Source organism: Phyllostomus hastatus, unplaced genomic scaffold (genome assembly GCF_019186645.2).
Source record: "Phyllostomus hastatus isolate PE091 unplaced genomic scaffold, TTU_PhHast_1.1 phas_contig_152, whole genome shotgun sequence".
NCBI lineage: Eukaryota > Metazoa > Chordata > Mammalia > Chiroptera > Phyllostomidae > Phyllostomus > Phyllostomus hastatus.
Genome location: NW_025333622.1, coordinates 8,174,268 through 8,192,370, shown reverse-complemented (window position 1 = coordinate 8,192,370; position 18,103 = coordinate 8,174,268). Strand labels below are relative to the sequence as shown.

At 38.7% G+C, this 18,103-nt stretch overlaps 1 pseudogene; it reads right to left on the bottom strand.

The window, feature by feature from the left end:
* Window positions 1-450: 450 nt before the first annotated feature.
* Window positions 451-1,090, bottom strand: LOC123813445 (annotated as a pseudogene).
* Window positions 1,091-18,103: the final 17,013 nt, after the last annotated feature.

The following is an 18,103-nucleotide window of genomic DNA, read 5'->3' as shown; positions in this document are numbered from 1 at the left end:
AAAGAAAAGCTACCGGCATTATTTTTGGTGTCATTATGGGAATATTCTAGGAGAGACAGGTGCCAAGGGGGAAGTGTCTACATGTCTGGTAGAATCTGCTTTTAACAAGTGACATTCTGTCATTGCAAGTTCCTGACTTTCTGGTACCAAGGATGAGAGATAGTGCACCCTTGTCTTTTCTTTTTGCAGTGAACACGTTCCAGGCCAGGTAAAGACTCTGCGAACAAACTCTTCAACTGGATATGGAGGCACAGAACTTGTGTTTAGAGTTGATTGAAAATTTATCCAATTTGGGCACAAAATATTGACCTACATTTACCTAAAGCTCTCTTCCTAGAAAGATTACCAAAATCAGGAAGTTGTATTCAGTTTCATTTTTACTTTTCTTGTTCTAAATTTTAAACTTCTTTTTTAATATTTTCCTAACAATAAATACCTTTATTTCATGTTCTAAGTTAGGAAGGAGGAGAATTTATTTGCCTTTCTGGGCTTGATCTTCCTGAGATAGGACCCCAGCTCCTTGCCCTCCTGCGTGTACCCATCTACAGGGCCACAGTGACCAGGTCTTGAAGGATGCATGAAGAAGCTTGCCTGTTGGAACTGCTCCTCTAGAAGACTGCTAATTTTGGCATTCTTTTTCCTTTCCTTATATTTCTTCTAAATTTTGTTTGATCATTTTTTGTTTAAAATTTATTTTTCCTTAGGAGTTAGCTTGATCCCTTCCTGTGGCTCAGAGGCAGTGCATAGGGGTACTCACACTTCTATGGGTATGGTGTACTGTCAATAAGTATGATGCAATTCTTTGCAAGGGTCTTGATGCAAGCCAGTTTGTTGTTGGATGCATTGTAGACAACATCAACAATCTTTGCTTTGCATGGACAGCACTGTGAGCCTCAGGAGAAGTTGTCCATGTTCAGCCTCAAGGCTCAGTACTTCTGACTGCCTCCTCACGCACAGACTGTGTGTGGTGGGGGCCAAACCCAGGATTGGCCGAGGGGTGTCCCAGCTCACATTTTCACTTCTTGTGGTGGGACTTTCTCTGGTCCCTGGCCTTACAGCATTTATACCAGTTGTCCCAAGGGATGCCCATGGCTCAGTACTGGCTGGAAAGCATCTTCAACTTCTAAATAAAGCATTCTGCTAATGACTTCTGAATTGTTCCTATCTTCAGTGGAAACTGGAGGATTTTGGTGCCTAACCTGACCCTTCTGGCCTCTTCCATTATTATTTTAATCAGTTCATTTTCAGCTCATTGTGATACCTCCCTCTCTCATATCCCTAGAAGATTTGGCTGGTTGTTCCCCAAATTTTCATTCTTTCCTCATTTCTGAGCCCCAAACTAATTTAAGTCAATAATGTGCCCAGCTAACATTTCTTAGTTTCCCTTCCAGCCAGATGTAGATATGTGAGTACATTCTAGCCAGCAGTATTAGGTTAAAGTTTTGGGTAAGGATTTTCAGGAAAATGCCTTTAAAAATTTCACGCTACTAAGAAAGATCTGATTTTCCTTCCTATCTTTCCTTCTTTCCATATTGGACTACAGATGCCATGTCTGGGCACCCAGTAGCTGTATTGGACAGGTGGTGACCTTGAAGATAGAACCCACATGCATAAGATGGTGAAGCAGAAATATAGGGAAGACTCTGCAGAGATACAGTCCTAGACTTAGCAGCCCTGGACTTTATATCTTGGAATGATTTTTCATGAGGGAGAATTAAATTTCTTCCTTGGTAAATAGCTCATATTTCTAATATCTGTTTCAAGCTACCAACACAGCTCTTAACATATATACTGACAGGGTACAAAGTGATCTAATGCAGTGGAGGTGATATATACCTCCATAGGTATGGAGGGAGGCATCTCAAGCTTTTGCTTTCAGAACTACAGGCACTTGTCACTCTCAGAAATGTATTCTGTCTCTTTGTAGCCCTAGATTTTCCTGACTTCTTCCCTGGGAATAATTTTATTCTCCTGAGTATGATATCTGCAGGAAGGTGCACCTGAATTTCTGTATTACCTACTGGATTTACATAGGCTCCCGTGTCTACTGTTGCCATTTGGAATCTGAGCATTGCTATGTATATATGCATATGAATTGTTATGCTATAATTCAAAAGGTACCCCACATAATTTTTTTGTGATAAAAAGTTTTTAGTCCAGGGTGATTAGCATGAGAGGAGGACAGTATGTCTGACATCAAGAAAAATCCCAAATGGTAAGAGCTATTAGCATGCCCACACTCTTCCTTGGATTGAAAGTTAGCATCTGAAAGGCATCATCGAGTCAATGAAGCACAAGGCAGGAACTTCAGGGGAGCTGGCAGAAAAGTAGGACTCAGCTCTGGTTCTACTTTGCCTTTTTCCTTCTTTGACCTGAACGTCACAGCTTTACTCTGACAACTGAGGAGTCAGTGAAATCTTCTATAGGGGCCACAAAACCCAAAGAAAGCCTTTCATACCCTTTGATTTAGGGGTCCAAACACGTTAGTGATCACTGATGTTTTTTTTTTTTCAGATGGAGTGATTTCTCCTTGTTGGGACACTATGTGCCCGTTTTCCCCAGAGGTTTGGCAGAATGACAATCATTAAGAGACAATCTCAAGCCTTCAATTCCAAAACAATAGGCACCTTGAGGTGTTGCTACTTGTGTTCTTTCAGAGTTCTGCCAAGAACAGTTATATCATTGAATAGTCTAACATTTCAAAGTAATCTAAGCTCCCCAATAATCTTTTCTGTTAAGTAATGAACACTGATAGTGGTCAAAAAGCAATTAAGAAGCTTTTTTGTTTAAGATTGAGAGAATCCCACAGGATATATACATAAACAATTTGTTTGCATTAGTTTGGCCCTCTGCAGTCACATATATTTGATAATACCCCCTTCTCAGGATCAGACTTGATAATCATTTGGTCTTAAAGACATTGTCTGAAGTTGCTTGACTCAGGACACAGTGTACTAGTCTATGTCAGTAAAATTCTTCAGTGTAGGAACGTCTCAATATATCTATAGTTTCTCAACTTTTTAATGGACCATGATGATAGTAGGTGCCGGAGAGCTACTGGATAAACTAAGAAATTATTTGGTGTTTTTTTTATCAGGATCTCATCAGTCCTTGATATCAAGTAATGCAATCTTTCTGAGTACGACCTTGGAACTGGCAAACCAAAACTCTTCTGAATTCTATTGGCCAGAGCAAGTCACAAGGTGAATCCAGATTCAAGGGATGGGGAATTAGACTCTTGACGGGATTAGGTTCAATGTGTCACTGCAAAGGACATGAAACAGAGAGGCACAAACAGCTGGGATGGCACCTGGCATCACTGCCCACTGAGTAGAACAGGTGCCAAGGGAGCCGAGGGAATGTGCCTGTGTTCCAGTGAAGCAAGTCAGGAGATGTTCCCAGAGGATGAGGTTTCCAGGCTCAGCCTTGAGTCCTAGTTGCCATTGAAGGAGTGAAAATCAAAGTCAGGGGGAAGGGCAGGCACTTGAAGGCAGCAGGAGTGACCTAAGCAGGGTGAAAGTCAGGACGCGATTCCTTTTCAAAATTGTAATATTTGTGATGGACAAATGAAGGAGAGAATCCCCAAACACATTTTAAAACACAGTCAGTGTTTCATGCAATTTGGAAATTTTTATTCCTGTAATCAAAGGAAATTTCCTTCTTTTTTGATTATTTTGTTACCTTATTTAACTAGAAAGCTTAAGTTTTTTCTTTCTCCTTGACGTGCCCAGGAATAGGAAAATGCACCCTGGAAGAATGTAATTTTGGACTCTTGTTGTACATGGAAATGTCTTCTTGACAGATTTGTCTTTACAGGTAAGTTCTGAAGGACTAATGAACACCTTTTAAACTGAAATATCCCAGAAGGGAACTATTTAGAATGAATGAATGTTGACAGATGGCTGTCAATCAATCTGTCTAAATAGCAGTTCTCTGAATGTCAGAGGATGGTGAGGAAGACCAGAAGAGATTGGAAAAGAAAAAGGATGATTTCTAAGACATTATATATATATTTTAAAATACTCCATGTCATGAGAGGGAAGTAGAAGAAAACTCCCACAGTTGTTAACACAGAACTACTTCCCAAATATGCAATAGATAAATCAATGCAATGACTAGTCTAGATGAGATTTCATAAAACCATTCAGTTCCTGTTGTTTTCTATTGACTCTTTAGATTATATGACAGCCCACAATTTAAAATGATCTTAGCTTTCATAACTGCAAACAAAATATCAAATTTTATTATGTTATAAAATGTTGGCTCCAAGCCAGATTAATTTGTCATTCCTATGAATGACAGTCATGAGTTCAAAAGACGTGTGTGCAGAACTGGAATATTTTCATAACTATAGGTGGATTTTTTTTGTTAGTTCTTCTTAGGGTTTTAGCATTCAATGTCTAGAATTTCCTCTTACCTGCTGTCTGCACCTATTTCTCTGGCATACCATTAGTATTTCTCTGAGAATAATTCAAGTGTATTTTTTCCTATATGAACATTTTCCTGTCTTTGCAACCCCTCTCCACTTAACTTGTGTTGCGCGTGGGTCACCGGCCAGCAGTGACCACGGAATGCTGTGGATGGCTCGACGATAAACACGCGAGAAAAAAACGACACATGCACAGAGACAAACTAGTTTCTGTGGGGAAGTAGGGACGAAATGGCCACCCCCCCTAGTGGGGAGCGCCCTGATTTACCGTCCATACCTGCTTTTATTAGGCTCATTTTGCATAATAATTCAGGTAAAGTACAGTACTCATTAGGGGAAGTAAGGAACTATAGAAAACAAAGAACTCTGCCCGTCTATTGAGTTGGGGGTCAAAGAGCTGTAAGACTGAGGAACAAACTAACTTCCTCCTAAGACCCTTCTCATTCAACTGAGAGCATTCTAAACAAAGAAGGTTTCACAGTAATTTACATGTTCTTTCTTAGGCCTGATCACCCGGGAATCCGCACTTCTCAGTACCGAGCTGCACCACCCTGTCATTGTTTTAGGCTTAGGTGGAGCAAGGGAACTAGGTAACCAAGAGATAAGGAGATTTTCTCCCAGACGCTGAGAACTCAGACTTTGTCAAAGCTGAAGAGTGAGGGTCCATCACCCTCTTTTGCTGCAGCCCCCCAAGTCCTTCTTTTGGGGGGCCTCCCAAAGTGATCGTGCCTGGCTTAGGTCGTTCCCCCCGTGGGGAATCTTACCCGTCTTTGGCTAACCGACCAAGCTTTTGGGGGTTCAGTTATGAATAAAGCAGCAGAAGCAGCATTCCTGCCAGGAAGATAAGCTTTTATCTCCTTGCTGGCTTACGGTTCCAAGGGCGTTCCCTTAGCCTTAGCTAGGTGGGGGTTTCAGCCTCTGATACCAGTCAGGGCGGTTCCCAACAAACTTGGCAGAATCAAACACTTTTTTACGTGCCAGCACTAAAATTAATATCCATCTCTAATATATGTTATCACAACACATTGCACATATTCCTGTCTTCATTATTAGACTTCTTTTTTCAAAGATACAGTGTGTGTTTTTTTAATTTTTGTGTTCTTTCTTCCTGTAATGATTACAAAGCAGATGCCTGATACATATTTGTCAAAGTAAGCCATGTTCTGATTTGAGAGAGAAAGAGAAACACACAGAGGCATTGATTTGTTGTTCTACTTATTTACGCATTTATTGGTTGATTCTTGCATGTGCCTGAAATCGAACCCGCAACCTTGGTGTATTAGGGTGATGTTCTAAGCAACTGAGCTACTGGTGATGGAAGTAAGTTATAAATAAATGCATGAGTGGTTTTTAACTGCAAATGCAGCTTTGAAAGAGATGCATCTGTTTTTCATACCAATTTTTTTAAAATATTAACTTAGGTTTCTTTTAATTTATTGCTTATAAAGCCTCTTCACATTCCCTATCATTCAATTATACCTAAAACAATGATATCATCCCCATTTTAAAAATAAGAACACTCAGGTTCACAGTAGGTTATGTGGCTCAAAAAAAAAAAAAAAAAGGAAATGCAAACATTCAGCCTCAGCCACAATCTCCACATTGCACACTGTTGAGAGAAATAGCAAGTAAAATGGGATGGCAGTTCTGCAATTAACATTTTGTAACATAAAATTTGGGTCACTTTTTTGGATTCATTTTTGTAATATGTAAGTAAGAGAAGTAGACTACGTGACTCCTTCCATTGTGACTTATGAAACCTACTCACACATACTTGTTAAAACTCTGCATCTGGGCACCACATTGTGTGACCACTAGATGGAGATGCAGCTTAACCCAGCATCCAAGGAAAATGCTCCTGGGTCAGTTTCCCACAGACTGAATTTTTGAAAGATAGATATTGTATTATAATCAAGAATTCAACAACTCTCTTTCATATGTGACTTCCTGGATTTCCCTTATGGATAATGTGTTTTAGAATGCCAGCCATTCATATAGGCAAGCCAGAGAAACAATGAACTTGAGGCTAGTGCTAGAACACTGATAGGAAGGAATTCATGTAAATGTCTGAAAACAAAGTACAATATTCATGCCAGGGCAAACTTAATAATTGTAAAAAAATATTCCGGACTGTGGATCCTCATCAGACTCTGAACTTCATTATTGCAGACACCAGGTTTGTCCATTTTGAAATCTCAAGAAACTCTTACGCAGAGAATAAATGTACTGAATGTCTATTGAGAGTTTGAGAGTGGCAGGGATAAAGAAGAGATGGCCACCATTTTGTGAGTTCACAGTCAGAATCACATACTTCGTACACATTTACTGGACACTGTCTGTGCCAGGCTCTGTGCTGGGTCTCAGGAAAATAGTGGTAATAAGGATTACTATTATTTATTGATTGCTAAATGCCAAGGACTTTGCTTAGCACTCTAATACTTAACTCCTTAAATCCTTATGGCAACTTTCATAATAAGGGCTTTATCCCTTATTGTTTACAGATAATGAAAAGGAGGCTCAGAGAGATTAAGGAAAATGCTGAGATCACTACCAAGGTCGCTGACTCTGATTGGTACAATAATGGAAAGACAGGAGTATATGTCAGTGGAAGAGGAGAAGCACAGACCAACAAATGTGACATTATTCCAGACCGTAACCAGAGATTCAGTTGGAAGCTTTTGTATCGCAATACTTATTCTTGCCTTGACTCATGAAAATCACCTACAGTGGTTCAGAATAAGGAAAAGGCAGGATTTCTGATTCATCTCACATTAGCCATTGTCTGCCAATTCCTCGTGGATGGATGGCCTTAGCCTGGCTCACCTGGAGATCCTTAATCCCGTCACTTGAAACCATTGCTGTTGTGCCCGAAGAATGGAAAATACATTTTGTTGGCAAGACTTGTCCAGCCTATGCAGAGGCCAGAGAAAAGGCAAAGAGATAAGTTCCTAGGGTGATATAAGACTCCCTCATTCCAGGTTTGATTTGGATCTGTATTAAAACATAGAATTTTTATTTTTATTTTATTTTTTTATCATTGTTCAAGTACAGTTGTCTCCATTTTCACCCCACCTTGGCCCTCCACCTCACACATCCCCGCCTCTCACCCTTGAACCTACCCCTCTGGCTTTGTCCATGTGTCCTTTATACATGTTCCTTGATGAAAGTTCTTCCCCTGTTTTCCCCCATTACCCCTCCTTCCCTCCCCTCTGGTTATTGTCAGCTTGTTCTTTAATTCAGTGTCTCATTATATTTTGCTTGCTTATCTGTTTTGTTGATTAGGTTCCACTTATTAGTGAGATCATATGGTATTTGTCTTTCATTGCCTAGCTTATTTCACTTAGCATAATGCTCTCCAGTTCCATCCATGCTGTTGCAAAGGGTAGATTTTTCTTTTTGCTGTGTAGTGTTCCATTGTGTAAATGTACCATGGTTTTTTCCCCCATTCATTTATTGGTGGATGTTTAGGTTGCTTCCAGCACTTGGCTTCATAAATTGTGCTGCTATGAACATTAGGGTGCATAGGTTCTTTTGAATTGGTCTTTCAGGATTTCAGCAGTGGAATTACTGTGTCAAAAGGCAGTTCCATCTTTAGTTTTTCTGAGGAAATTCCATACTGTTTTCCTCACTGGCTGCACCAGTCTGCATTCTCACTAACAGTGCACTAGGGTCCCCTTTTCTGTACAACCTCACCGGCACTTGTTGTTTGTTGATTTGTTTATGATGGCCATTCTGACTGGTGGCAGGGTATCTCATTGTGGTTTTAATTTGCATCTTTCTGATGGCTAGTGAAGCTGAGCATCCTTTCATATGTCTCTGGTCCCTTTGTATGTCCTCCATGAAGAAGTGTCCATTCAAGTCCTTTGCTCCAAAACATAGAAATTTTTAAAAGTTTATATCTCTTCTACCAAGTTGCATAGATGACTTTTAAGTCTTCCTTCAATTTAAATGCTTCCTTTTTTTGATATATATATATATATATAAAATGTTGTAAATACTTTCGGCTCTAAAGTGTATTTAGTATATATATATATATATACATACATACACACACACGACTGAGCAAAAGTAGGTTTAGGGTTGTATGTATGGAAAATAATATAGTAGTTCATAATTAATAACATAAGAATAAACTTAAGGACTCAGGACTATAAACCTACTTTTGCCCTACTCTGTATATTCCTACATCCCTCAGATGAAGGAAACATTTCCGGAAACAAAGAAGAAAAAAAACAGGAAAAGGTCTTTTTGTGCATGGCTTGTAATATAAAGTTGACTGACAGTCCCATTACATGAAACATTAAAGAATGGAAAAATCATATTTTTTATCACAAGATAAAATGGGAGGAACAAATCCAAATAAACAACCTCTGCCGACAAAGGGTGGTACTTTTTATGTACCGACTGGTAGCAGAGATTGTTTATAAGAATATGTCTCTATTGCCAAGGCTAATTTTTTCAAATGACCTCAAATAAGAGAACATCAAACTGAGGGACTGAGGTTGGGCAGAGCAAAGAGCCCATGTCAAGGGGACAAACATTCTCCAATGTTGTAAATACTCACTTTCGGCTCTAAAGTGTATTGCGGAAGAGACTGCCAATGCTCTCTCAGTACTGCTTTCTCCTTAATTTCTTTTAGTAATAAAAGCCTTTTAGTTTAAGCGCAGCCTTATCACTGAATTTCCCAACTCCCAACGGCACATGTGTGCAATCACCCTCTTTCCTTGGGTGCAGGGCACTGATGGCAGCTGCCCCCAGTCCTCTACAGTTCATCTCTGGTTATGAGAGTGGCTTAAATACTATTAAAGAGTATTTAATAGTATTTTCAAAGTACCTTTGTTATAACAGCTAGCTAATGCAGAAATGAGCGCCTGTGTGTTAATCACTATTATAAAAAATATGACAATGAAATAGTAGTTGGGAGGTGAATGACAAATAGGTATTGAACCTGGAGACCTGTGGTTCCTTGTACTGTGGCAAAACATTTGGTAGAAGTATTTCTTAGGATATCTTGAGGCAGACCTTTGCCTCCAAAACAGATAGTTAACTCTAGGGGAACTGATGAAAAAGAAGATAAATAATTTGTCCAAATTTCCATTGTTGAACTAGACTTAAGTCTCTGGTTTGTTAATTATTAAATTAGAATACAAAAGGACATACCCATCATTTCCCCATGAGAACTATCTGTAATATATGCTTTTTCTGATGGGTGTTTGGCTTCACTTCTCAAAATAAAATGCGTTCCCATGGGAAATGCAAATAGTTATTATTTTTTTACTTTTATTTTTAATTAATTTATTTTTAAGTGAATTTTTCATTACAGATGATATTTAATATTTAGTTTCAGGCATGCAGCATAGTAGTTAGACATTTATATAACTCACAAAATGATCCCCTCGATAAGTCTTACAACCACCTGGCACCACACAGTTATTACAATACCATTGACTCTATTCCCTGTGCTGTACTTTGCATCCCCATGACTGTTCTGTAACTGTCAATTTGTATTTCTTCATCCCTTCACCTTTTTCACCCAGTCTCCAAAACCTTCTTCCATCTGACAACCATAAGTTCATTCTCAATATCTATGAGTTTCTTTCTGTTTTGTTTGTTCATTTATTTTGTTTTTTATATTCCATATATAAGTGAATTCATAGGTATTTGTCTTTCTCTGTCTGACTTATTTCACTTAGCAAAATACCCTCTAGATCCATCCATGTGTTTGCAAATGGAAGATTTCATTATTTTTTTATGGCCAAGTAATATTCCATTGTATATATGCACAACTTCTTTATCGATTGGTCTGTTAATTGGAATATTTGATTCATTTACATTTAAAGCAATTGTTGACAGATATGCAGTTATTGTGATTTTATTCATTGTTTTATGATTTTTACCATTCTTCTCTGTTTTGTTCTTATTCTGTTGGTCTCTTCTCTCGTATGTTGATAACTTTCTACAGTGCCGTGTTTGGATTCTTTTCTTTATTTCTTGTATATTGCTTGTAGAGGTTACCATGTGCTTTATGTACACTAAACTAGGTTATAACATTCTATTTTAAGTTGATGTCACTTAAGTTTGAGCTCATTCTAAAATCACTACCATTTTTACTCATCCCCTCCACATTTATGTTTTTGTCATTATTTTTTTACTTCTGTATGTATGTGTTTGTGTGCATTCTTTAATTTACTGTTGAAATTACATATAGTCTTTCTACTTTTGCCTTTTAACCTGTGCACTGGCTTTAGTGTTTGTTGATCCACTGCTTTTATTATGTGTTTGCCTTTGCCAGTGAAAATTCCTTTTCTTTGTGGTATTTTCTTATTCATATTTTTTATTGTTTTTCTTCTTTAAAAAGGCCTTTTAACTTTCTTGTAATACTGGTTTAAGGTGATGAACTCCTTCAGCTTCTTCTTGTCTGGGAAGCTCTTTATCTGTCCTTCAATTCCACATGATAGCTTGGCTGAGTAGAGTACTCTTGATCATAGGTTCTTGTTTTTCATCATTTTGAATATTTTTTGCCAATCCCTTCGGGCCTGTAAAGTTTTGGTTGAGAAATCAGCTGACAGTCTTATGGGAACTCCCCTGTAGGTAATTAATGGTCTTTCTCTTGCTGATTTTAAGATTCTCTCTTTCTCTTTATCCTTTTGCATTAATTATACTATGTCTTGGTGTGGGCCCTTTGGATTCCTTTAGATTAAGACTCAGAGCTTCCAGAACTTATGTGTCTATTTCCTTCACCAGGTTAGAGAAGTTTTCAGTCATTATTTCATCAAATAGGTTTTCAAATCCTTGCTCTCTCTCTTCTCCTTCTAGTACTTCTTTATGTGAATGTTGTTACATTGATATTGCCCCAAAGGTCCCTTAGTTTTGGGGGAATTCTTTTTCAGTTTTGGGGGATTCTTCTTCCTTTCTGCTGTTCTCATTGGGTGTTTTTCACTACCTTGCCCCCAAATTGCTGATTCTTCTAAACTGCTGTTGATTCCACCTAATGTACTCTACATTTCAATTTTTGCATGCTTCATTTCTAATTGTTTTATGTTTTCTATCACTATTTTTTAAGTTTTCTATCTCTCTTTTGAAGTTCTCACTGATATCATCTATCTTCCTCTAAGTTTATGAATCATCTTCATAACTAATGTTTTGAACACAACATCTGGTAGATTGTTAGTCACCATTTTTGTTTAATTTTTTTCCAGAGTTTTGTCCTGTTCTTTCATTTGGGAGATATTTTGTTTTGTCCTCATTTTGGCTTCCTCCCTGTGTTTGTTTCAATGCATTAGATAGATATGATATGTCTTCCAGTATAGGCAGAGCTACCTTATGTGTAATTGTCCTGTAGGCTGAGTGGTACAATATCTCTGGTCACCTAAGCAGTTACTCCAGGTGTGTCTCTTGTGTGAGATGCATATGTCTTTCTGTTGTAGTTGAGCCCTTATTGCTGTCAGCACCTCAGTGGGTGAGACTGACCCTCAGGTTGACTGGCTGTGAGGACTGGCTATGACTCAAGTAGACAAGTTTTTGTACAGGGGCTGACCCCATGGAGCAGGATTCACTATAGCATGGCTCTGGTGTCTGCTGAGTCCATTCTTTCGGTGTGTTATTTGTGGCATTAATTGTGTGGTGCTCTGATGTGGTCTGAAGCTGGCTACCAGGTATGTTGGTTCTGGGGTCTCTTAGAAGGAGCTTTGGTGCAGGCTAAGATCAGCCTCTGCCTGTGCCTAGCCCAAGGCCACCTGATAGGAGCTACAAAATGATCTGCAGATATTAGCTGCATGCACCGAGCTTGGAGACACCTGGGAGTGATTATGCTGTGAACCGAGGTGCACTGCCCCAAGTACCAAGCAGTGGATGCTGAGGTCAGCCACTGCTTATTTTGGTTTTGTGGAACTTTGATAGATTTTTAGAAAAGTCTGTAGTTTGGGTGCAAGCCAGCCACTTGTTATATTAACTTCTGAAAGAGGTTCCTGTCAGGCACATGGATTGGATGGGTTGAGTTCTCAGAGAATCACCAGGATATTGTGAGAATGATGTTTGCTAAGGCTGATGGAGACTCAGATTTGGTTCCTGCTTATGCCTGCAGGCTGTGTGACTAGGGCTCAACAAAGTAACAATAATGCCTCCTGTCACTTCAGTGCTGGAGGGAGTTACCTGGTGCTTTTTGAGCAGCTGTCTCTTCTCTGAAGTTTGGGGTGACTGTTTGTGAACAAGTGAATTTGTGTTCAGGCCTTTTAAGATGATGCTCAGGTCTACAACAGTCTTCTGTCTCACCTGGACTGAGTCCTTGCTGATTTTCACAGCCAGCTGTTGTGGGGCTCTTCTTCTCTGCACTAGTACTCCAGGCTGGGGATCCAGTCTGGGGCTGGGAGCCTTCCTCCACAGCCAAAGTATTCCTCTGATTCTTAACTGCCGCATGTGGATATGGGACCAGCCCATTTTTCGTATCTGCTCCTCTTACCAGTCTCAACATAGCTTCTTCTGTGTATCTTCAGTTATAGGAGTTCTGTTCAGCTAGTCTTCAGATGGTTCTCAAAGATGGTTTCTCTATAATTTAGTTGTAATTTTGATGTGATCATAGAAGAGGCAAGCACAGTATAGATCTAATCTGTTGCCTTGTCCAGAAGTCAAGTCAGGATATACCAGTGTTATCTGTTAGGTGAATATTTCTGCTTTCATTAGCATCATAAAGATGCATTTGGGGGGCATGTAAATTGATAAAAATTGAACTCAACAACTTAGTTTCTATGTTTGACATTCCTGTTACTTATCAGCTAATAACAATTTAAAACAGAGCTGGAAAATAAGCTTCGTAAGTACCTTTGCTACCCACCCCACCCTCCACCAAGCTCTCTCCAGTTCCTCTCTCCCTTGTCCCTGCCATCAGCCAACAGATAATTTCATACTAAATCTCTGCTTCTTCTCAAAATCTTTCTCAAATACAGGCAGCTGTATTTACTAATAGAATCAGCACAGTATAGGAGGTTTAAATCTATTTGACTTAAGGTGGGTTCAGGACTATTTGCCTCCAAGAGGGACAATATTAAGATATAAGTGACTTAATAGGTATAATTTCCCAGAATACAAGAAAGCAGATGTGAAGGAAACCATTCCACCATCTTCACAAAGACAACCAGGGACTTCTGCCTCTTCTAACTGACAAGGACAAGGGCGGGTCTCTGTTTGATTTCCAATTACTGCCATCTATTTGAGTGCCAAGATTCTGAGATTTCACAGCAGTTTTCTTGGATAAGAAAATTAACAGCAGTGTCCTCACTTTGAGTTAGTAAGTAATGATATTTGAGAGCAGGCGTTCAAGAATAACTACCACTGAGGATTTTGTAATTGCTCTCCACAGCACATTTGGTGGGGCAAAGCACAGCATTCCACCAGTGTAATGCACTCCCGTGCTTATTCCCAGAACTGGAAAATTAATCTTTGACAGCTAAAGAACTATCATAATTCTTTGCATTTTGTCTTGGCATTTTGGCATTAGCATTGGAATTTCTTCCCACTTTTTGTTATGCCAGTTTTTCACTGTGACTATGGTCTGTTAACACCATTATTTTGATAGTTTAAAAGAAAGAATGTTCTATTGCTTTTTGTGGAATATTCAGTGGCCCAAGTCTATAATTAGTGTTTCCAAGCACATACCAGTTTCTATTTTTCTTTTTCATTTTAAGTTGAAGACCCTAAGTCAGTATTTTAATATCATTTTTGTTTGTTTTAATATTATTTTAATAGCAGCTTTGTCAAAATGATTTAAATAACAAATCAGAAAATAATTTTCCTCTAAATAAATAAAAAATACCTACCCTCCTGAAATCAAATTTATACTAAAAATATGTAAGGACCAACAAAGGCTTAATTTGAAAAAAAATCTTTTAAGTTATTGAATTTTACATTCTAAATGGACTTAGATACTGGATAGAATATTTTAAATATGATTCTAGTTCCCTTTTACTATAATAATTTTAGAAACAGGATAGAAAAACACTAAACTTGACTCAGTTTAGTGTTGTGATCTTGATTAATATAAAAATTATAAACCTTTATTTTCTGTGACATAATATGAAAAAAATTTAAGATAAATACATGGGTTGTAACCTTCTGAAATGAATATCTCAGGCCCTAGGTAGCCAGCTGTGTAGATGAGGGACACCAGGATCCAGGAGCCAAGAGCAGCTTCTAGCCAAGTTCTCCAGAACTGGAGGCCACCAGGATTTTTATGGGAGCAGCAGTAGTTAACCCTGATGATGTAACATTGGAGGCAAGGCCTCTGTAGAGGCAACTCGTTTATCTTTTCCTTATATGAGTAGAGGTTTCATTAAGAATGCTAAATCTGTGTATATGACATGCTTTTCCAATTATCTTCAAGCAATCAACCAAAGTCTAGCTTTGGTATAATATAAAAAGAACCCAAAAAGGATTTAAGGTACCTGGATCCATAACTATTTTTGTCATCTTCAGGCATCAGTCAAATTACCTCTCATTCCTCATGTAGTGAAGAAGTTGGAGTATCCCTAAAGTCTGAGAGTGGTTTAATAAAGACAGCAGAAAACATTGATTTAGGCAGACATTGGTTATAATTTCAGTTCTGCTGCCATTTTTTAAATTTCTACTTTTCTCCAACTCATGGATCCATGTGTCTGCTAGCTCCACAAAGACTGAAGAAATGTTCAGTTGGAAGAGAGGATTTAGGTGTTGAGGGTGGAAATGAACCAGCTGAGGTAAGGCATTTACTGAGAGGTGTACAATATTAGGCCCTCAGTAATCATAACTACCACTGTGTGCTAGTGTTTGTCAATAGATGCATGGTTAAAAATCTGTGGTATGTTAACACAAGAGACTATTAATTGGCCATAAAAAAGAAGGGCATCTTACCCTTTGCAACAGCATGGATGGACCTGAAGAGCATTATGCTAAGTGAAATAAACCAGTCAGAAAGACAAGTACTGTATGATTTCACTCATATGTGTAATTTAATGAACAAATAAACTAACATACAAAATAGAAACTGACTCATACATACAGAGAATAGACTGATAGCTATCAGAGAGCTTTGAGGGGCTGGGTGAAAATTGTGGAAGAATTAAGCAAAAACAAAACCTCACAGACACAGGCAACTGTATGTGTGATTACTAGAGAGTGAGGGGTGTGGGAGGAGGTAGAAGAGAATATGGGGGGATAAATGCTGATGAAAGCAGACTTGACTTGGGGTGGTGAACACACAATACAATATACTCATGAGGTATGATAGAATTGTACACCTGAAAACTATATATTTTTATTAACCAGTGTCACCTCAATAAATTCAATACAAAAGAAAAAACCAAACAGTTGAAGAATAAATCATAGGGTGGCACAGAATGAGATCTGTGTTTGGGGAAGCACCTCCTATTCTCCTCCCTCAACCATGTCTGTGGCAAAAAGTCCATCCATTCTTTCATTCACACATTAAACAAGCATCGATTAAACTTTCACTGTGCACCAGGTCCTTGTCCATGTTCCTCCATCTACTTGTTTGCCAAACCAGCGTAGGCTGAAAATCTGTTTTAACGTATGTGTTACAGTGATAAATATTTTTGTGCCAATTATTATAAAATTATGATTTTCTCATTTCTAAACACCAAGGCAGCTTTTCTTTATTCACCTCTAGACAAAGACTTGGCATACAGTTTATTTTTTAGATATTTTCTTCACACTTAATTAATTGGATCAACTTTGTCTTCAAACTCTCTCTTTAGAATATCTTCCAAGACTGTGTTCTGGTTACTTGCATTTTTAAACATGCGAAGAACTGTATTCAAGTTCCTGTGATTTTTCTCCATTGGGCAGATCTTATCCCCTTTTACATTTGCTTTGAAATATGATGAAATATAATGGGAACCCCAAAGTTCCCAATACTAGGGGAAAATTGGATCTGTGTAATACTCTCATAAGTCATATTTATAAAGTATTATACATAAGACCATCTGGTAATGAAGAGACATAGATTCTGGCCCCAAATTCATCAGTGATATGTTGTGATAAGAAATGTGACAACTTAGGCCCTTATTTTCCTTATATTAAAATAAGGAAAATAATAATATACTATTTCTTCACAAGAGTATTATGGAAAATAAAATTAGATAGATATATAATAAAACCTTAATAATTATAAAGTGCTTTATAGCAAATACCAACAATTACCTTTTCTTGCCTGAGTGAGTCTGGACCACTAAGCAGGTTCAAATGTGAACACTGGAGAGAATGATGATTTGGAATAGATTTGGGTAACTAGTGAATTAGCAAGTAATGCACAGAATAAGCACATGGTCAAGGTTCTAGTGAATGGGCCTGACTATAAGGTCCCTTCATCTGGCCTCACAGATGGGTGGTTTGTACTACAAAAGCAGATTCAGCAGTGCTCATAGAGTAGGGAATCTACCAGGGCAGATCCCCTCAGAACCATAGGAAACCTGCCTTGAGTATCATTTTTCGTGGAAGGATACAGAAAGGGGAGGTTGTGCACATCAGCACAAAGTGGACTGCCCTATTTACATGAAAGGGCATTCTTTTTTTTAAAGATTATTTATTTACTTTTAGAGAGGGAAGGGAGGAAGCAAGAGAGAGAGAGAGAAACATCAATGTGCGGTTGCTGGGGGCCATGGCCTGCAACCCAGGCATGTGCCCTGACTGGGAATCGAACCTGCGATGCTTTGGTTTGCAGCCTGTGGCTCAATCCACTGAGCTACGCCAGCCAGGACTGAAAGGGCATTCTTGCTGTGCCACTAACACATGCATTTACAAATCATTTCTTTTTTGTTATTGAGCGTCCTCAAAGTTTTAATCATCTGGCCAGCTTTATCTGACCACTGTGCCCCATCATGACAGACTTCAGAAAAAAAAAAGGGAGATTTGGGCTTTGACTTCAGCCTCCGAGATACTGCTAAGTGCAATCAATGGGGAAAACAAAGCAAGCCAGCAGCCAATCAGTACACATTAAATCATGAAAGAGACAAACAGACACAAAAACAAGCCTGACTCTGGGGTAAATGAAGCTATAGGAGGGTATTTATGTATTTATTTATTTTCCTAATTACTCCAACTCTGCTTTCATGCTCTGCTCTGAGCACTCTCCTTACCCCAATTTCCCAGTCTGCCCTCAATTTCATCAATCACAGTTGCTTCAGGGACCACACAAATACCCTCTGTCCACAATCTGCACTGTAGGAACTCACCTATTCTGTCTTTCCTTAGAAGGTTATTTAGTCTTTCTCATTTCATAGGCATCTTGATCTTTAAGATCAGTTTTCCGAGGTACTAAACTCTGCAGTCATCATGAAATATATAGCAATAGAATTTAAGAAAAAGATTGCTAGCTTTGGAATCACATAGACCCAATGATCAGTCTTGCTGGAGGACTGGGGTAAATGGTCTAAGGCACAGGTGGCAAACATATGATCTGCGGGCTGAATTGGGCCCTCCACCTTGTTTTATCCAGCCTGGCACCTTGTTTTTACCCAGTGGCAGTGCCAAGCTCTTTGCCCCTGGTTAAGGAGTAGTTACATTTGTACAGTCCTAAAATTACATTCAGCCCTTTGAAGGCAACCATGAGGCTGATGTGGCCCCTAATGAAAAAGAGTTTGACACCCCTGGACCCTTATCTCCTAACTCTTAAGACAGGTGTGATGA